Below are 6192 nucleotides of genomic sequence, written 5' to 3'. Positions count from 1 at the left end.
GAAGGAGAAAGGGGAATGAAGAGAGGGAAGGAGACAAAAGGAAAGAAAGAAACAATAGATGATAAATAATCTCAAACTACCTCCCACACCCCCAAGAAATAAAAGCCCTTAACCTAACAGGCTCTGTCAGAGATACCCCCAAACTCTAGAGTGCCCAACGGGAAACTTCAACTCAGCTAGGTTAAAGGGCTTCTAGAAACAAATACAGGCAATTATGTGAACCCATGTATTTTATGTAACTTACATATAATTACATTATAAATAATTTAAATATGTAAATAGATATCCTCTTGTGTTTTTTTTTTTTAATATATAGCAAATGGAACTCTTTCCTTCTTTCTGTTTCCTTCTGCTTTACCCCTTTTAAAAAATATCTTTTATTGATTTTTACAGAGAAGGGAGAGAGATAGAGAGTTAGAAACATCGATCAGCTGCCTCCTGCACACCTCCTACTGGGGATGTGCCCGCAACCAAGGTACATGCCATTGACCGGAATTGAACCTGGGACCCTTCAGTCCGCAGGCTGGCACTCTATCCACTGAGCCAAACCAGTTAGGGCTGCTTTATCCCTTTTTATAATCTCTTCACTGATGGGATTTTGGGGATGTGGGTGTAGGATGGTGAAGATAATAAATAACATATTCAGCATTACTGGTCCCCAGATTTAGGACTTTAGAGAACAGTAGGATTTTTTTTTTCTTGGTAAATTTAGAAATTAATAAGGAACTGACCATTTGCTAACAAGGAAGGGCAAAATAGGCTATTGAAAATAAACATCAACCACCTATAATTTCCATCAATTCATGGAAAAGACATTTCTAACACATATACACACAGTCATGAGGAACATCAACTTAGAATAAAGACCATTTCTTTAAATGGATTCATTTTTAAAAACTGACTTATTATATTTATTTATTCATTTGTTTGTTAATTCATTTGTTGAAAAGATCTGGTGAAAATATCATCAGGAACATGATGCTGTCCTTGGACCGACTTTTGGGATCCTGCAACTGGGTGTGCCCAACCAAGATGGGCTCATGAAGCTCTTACAAGATCTCTGCTGAAAGGCAGCAGAGCTAGGATACTGTAGGACACATTTTTTTTAAAATATATTTTATTGATTTTTTACAGAGAGGAAGGGAGAGAGATAGAGAGTTAGAAACATCGATGAGAGAGAAACATCGATCAGCCGCCTCCTGCACATCTCCTACTGGGGATGTGCCCTCAACCCAGGTACATGCCCTTGACCGGAATCGAACCTGGGACCTTTCAGTCCGCAGGCCGACGTTCTATCCACTGAGCCAAACCGGTTTCGGCAGGACACATTTTTTGTGTGAACAGGTTGGTGAGGAATTTATCACCAAACCAATAGAGTCTAGAAATCATTGGGTATTTTCATTGAACTGGCTTCAAAATATCCCTACAATGGTGGTCCTGAAGTATCAAGTCATCAAGATGTATTTGGCTTATTTAGATGTTAAGCACAAGAAACCCAATAATATATCCATCTAAATTGAACCAGGGACCAGAGAAGGATGGAGAGAGCACCAGATGTCACTGTGAAACATATGACCAGGTGAACGGCACAAACACATGCACTCTAAGGGCCCAGATGACAGCTGGATGACAGCCATCCCAGAGGAATGAACGAGGACTTTTTGCTCACCCTGAAAATTGAAAGGCTCACAGAGTGTTGACAAGTGGCGTTTTAATCCCCTCTGTAATGCAGGCCTGGTGCTGAACTACGATATGTAACCTCTCAACAGAATTGCCAGAGTGGCTGGCCTCTGAGCTCCCACTGCTCCCTGTAGAAGTGGGAGGCACACCCCAGGCTGCACGGCAAAGGCTCCCTGGTCTCCTAGGATAATCAGGCTTTCTTCTCAATGCAACCCACAGCGTGCTTTCCTCACGGGAGGAAAAGATGAAGCAGCTGATCATGGGCCATCAAGCTCAAGTTGGGTAGACTGAACACACCACTTACTGGTTAGACTCTGGGCCCATCCCTTCATTTCCCTGAACCTCCATTTCCATGCATTTAACTTGGGCTGATGCCACTTACATAACTGTGTTACCAAGGGAATTAAATAAAATGTTGTAAATGCGGTAACCTACTGAGCAGACACTATTATCTCTCTTCTAATGATATTATTTTCCTACCTGAATATCGACATCCCATAATCTGCCCAAATTTTCTATAGGCCCATCATTTCACAAAATGACTACCACCATCAAAAAATAAGGAGGAGGAAGAGCACGCCTGTCATCTTAGAGGATGAGATGTCACCAACTACCTGTGGGCAGCCCTGATGCTCTGTGACACCCCGGAACTTTCTCGGCCTCTTCTGCAATCCTCCAGCCAGCCCAGCATCCCAAACCAAGCATGAGGTTTACTGCTACAGGAAACACCCCAACTTCTCAAGGAGCACATTTAGGAGAGCGGCTATTTGCTGGGCCCCTTTCCTCCTTCGGTCACTACTTGCCAGCTCACAAGAGCTGAGCTGTCCTGTCCGGTACACACTAGCTGCCTTCACACACATGCAAAATATCACAATGGAAGCCCCCCCTTCGAGGGCATGAACCAGATGCCTGCTATTTATAAGCAGCAGCCCACAGGCAGGCTTTCTCCTGTAACTTGCATTTCTCGGCAAGCTGCACCAGACTAGAGATGTGTTCATACTTTCCAGTCACCCAGATTGCCACTTCAAAAAGGGAGTGATAGACAAATATGGTGCAACCCGTTTACAACATTTTCCCATGTTTAACTTCCAAAGTCGAGAGTATTAAGCACAGTTGCCAAAAACAAATTTTTTTCTAAATGCAATTTTTTTCTTAGTCTCTTAGTAAATGGTAACTGAATTTTCCCCCTACTGTTGCTTCTTAGAGGCCAAGAGCTTTTCACTCCCAATCTGCAATACCCTGCCTGGGCTATCACCCAAATGGCTTTCACACTTAAAGTGAGAAAGAATTAAGTGCTCCTGTAATAAAAAAAAAATGGTTCTGTCTGCCTAGGAGTCACACAACTCTCCTGAACTATCGCTTTGAGACCCCAAAGCTAAGGGTACCAATGGGCCTACGATTGTGCCGAGAAGGTAACTAGAGAAGGAAGAAAATCCCTTCGTTTCTTTGTCTGGAGCACATCCAGGTGTGTTCTGCTAGTTTTTAACCTACAAATGTTTTGGGGGGAAGGAGTTTTCACATCTATTCGCTGGTTTTCCTACAAATGAGTTTGGTACAACTTCAGAAGTTGTCATCTTCATTTCCACATACTAACTAACAGGCTAGGCTGGTTGCTGAACAGATTTTCCTAAATTAGTTAGAAGGAGATTTCACCCGTGCTTCTAGTATTTATAAGCAGCAGCTCAACGGGCAGGCCTTACTCTATAACTGGCATTTTATCATATCATCATCTAATATGATATTGAATTTATCTTAATGACAGGGGGGAAAAAAGCAGTTAAACCAATCTCCATCAGTGATTCTTCTCTTTGGAGGGCTAAACAAATCTCTTCATATCTCAAAAGTATATGTTATCCTGTAATCTGCATGTATCTTTTACAAGGCAAGCTTGACGAGGGGAAGAAACATTTGAATCAATTTGCCTTAAACATCTTTACCTATATCACTAAGCATTACCTATTGTCAACCCCCTATAATGGTAACCTTTCAAATCCCAGTTTTGTTTAAGGCCAACCTCAGAGTAGTAGAGGTGGCCTAGCAAATCTTTGAGGATTTTGCCAATTCATGAAACACTCTAGATTTCAGTTCTTCGTACCCTGTGTGTTTTTTCCCCCAATTAACTGTAAATATTCAAGTCATCATTTCCTTTAAGTGTTTACCCTTTCATCACTTCTAAGCACATCTAATGACGTTTTTCAAAAGCAATTTTAAAAAATTCGATGGAGATCAGTGTGGCCACAAAAAAATAAGATCTATATTTGAGAAAGGGATAGTTCTGAAAATCATAGAGTACTCAGTTTAGCTTTCATACTTTGAAAAATACTAGAACAAATCATCAAAAAATCAATTTGCAAACACCCAGACGATCGCAGAATCCCAGGTAACAATCAACATTGCTTTGTGAAGAGCAGTCTTGTCAGTACCATCTAATTTCCTTCTAAAACAGAGTGACAGGCCCGGCAGATCAGAGGGATGAAATAGATGTAATGGAACTTGAATTTTACAAAGCTCTTGATTCCAACTTCCATGATATGCTCATCAACAGATGACTTCAGAGGAAATTTGTTGTCAAGACACAGTTCTCAGTGTCACAGCTTTAAGTTGGTGGGTAGGGTGTTGGGTAGAAGCTATTTGGTGTGATATTTGGCCCAGAAATGAATAGCTCCTGGATGGTCTATTAGGCTCATCAGTCCCAAACACAGTCCTAGTACGGGCTCAATCAATACTTTCCACTTGTTCAGTGAAAAGATGATGGGTAGGAGAGCTATTGCTTGGTGAGTCATCATGACTCCAAAGTGAATGGGTGGGTGGGGATCAGCATATTAGGGAAGAAAAAATTTGCCCCTCCTTATGCTACACAGTCCATTTGTGTCATTTGCCCAGTTCTCATTGGAACATTTTCTAATTGGTTTGTAAAAGCTAACCATATACAAAAATATTAAACCTTTGTCATATATGTTACAAGCATTTCATACTGTTGTTATTTGCATGGTTACATAAGAGTGACTTGAAGGTTAAATAAAGAACTACGGTCCCCATTCCTTTTTTTGAGAAACAGTATTTTAATTGCTCTTTCAGGGAATTCTCTAATGCAATAATACCCACCAGCTCTTAAGGATCATTAAATTATTTGAGTATAATGAGAATATAATCGCCACTTAACATTTTCTTTAAAACTTCCAGATTTCATTTAGCTCTCTGCCCTCCCAGGGAGAGATAGTGCCGCTGCCTCTAAGAGCTGACCATTTTTGCATGAAGGAAATGCTCAAGTACTATCGGCAGGTTCTTTCCAATCTCGACATCTCCCCATCTTGACAACTTTCCTTTCTTATTTTTATCAAGTCAGTTTCCTTGGCCTCCATTTTCTCCCTATAACTAAAGAAAGTCTTCTTTGTATATGTTACTCCTCAGATGTTAAAAAAATGTGTTCAAACAATAAAAATCCCAAGACGTTACAGCTATAGGACTTATGCTTACAGAGAAAAATAAATAGATATGGCTATACATGAACAAGTAACCCCTGAAAGTCATTATTGGTTTAATAATAATTTGGAGGGAGATCAGAAATAAAAGGTGATGTAAAGAGAACTGAATAACAGAACTGGATTGATGTAGGAGGAGCAACAGTTACAGACACTATGTCCTGCATTTTTATTGCTGCCTAATAAATCACCTCAAAACTTAGTAGCATAAAGCAGCAAAAGTTTACTATCTCATAATTCCTGTGGGTCAAAAATCCAGGAGTGGCTTAGCCTGGTGATAATGGCTCAGGGTCTTTCATGAATCTACAAACGAAGTGTGGCCAGGGCTGAGGGTCTGCTTCTAAGCTCACTCACATGGGGGCTGGCCAGAGGCCTGAGATGCTCAGCACACAGCTCCCTTGGGTGCTCACAGCAGGACAGCCGGCAGAGTGAGTGGTCCAAGAGGGAGAGAGAGAACAAAACAGAATCCAGGGTCTTTCCTGAGACAGGAAATGACTAATACCACCTCATTTGACAGCAGCACTCTAGAAACAATGGCACCTTGGGCTCTTGCAGACTCTGGAGAGAAGCTCCCTGCTTCCTGGATCCCCAGGCTGCTTGCTCACTTGCTGTTTGATTCTGTGGCCTATCCTCAAGGCCTTTCAAGAGATGCTCCTCTCCCCTCCCTCTCTTCTACCTCCCCCCAACCCCCCTCTTTTTTGTGCTTAAATTCTTTGAAGTTTCCCTGTTCTCTGCCATCTCTTGGCATTTGCACTGGTTTCCTCTCCCATTTACATAAACTCCTTATCGGATCAATCCCTACACATTCTCCAGGTTTTAGCTTAGATGTCACTTCTTTCTAAAATCTATCCCGACTCTACCTTCCAAAAGCCAACCCTGACCCTCCAATGGGCTAGGCTCCCTTCTGTGTGGTCCTGTAGTGTTCTGAACTCTCCTAGCATCCTACCCATCCAACTATGTTTTCATCAATTACTTACTTACACGAAGTCCTGTTCCATCCCAAACCCTGTGAGGTTAGGGACCAACTCTG

This window comes from Myotis nattereri (genome assembly GCF_964212035.1).
Source record: "Myotis nattereri genome assembly, chromosome: 12".
NCBI lineage: Eukaryota > Metazoa > Chordata > Mammalia > Chiroptera > Vespertilionidae > Myotis > Myotis nattereri.
This window is presented reverse-complemented; position numbering follows the sequence as displayed.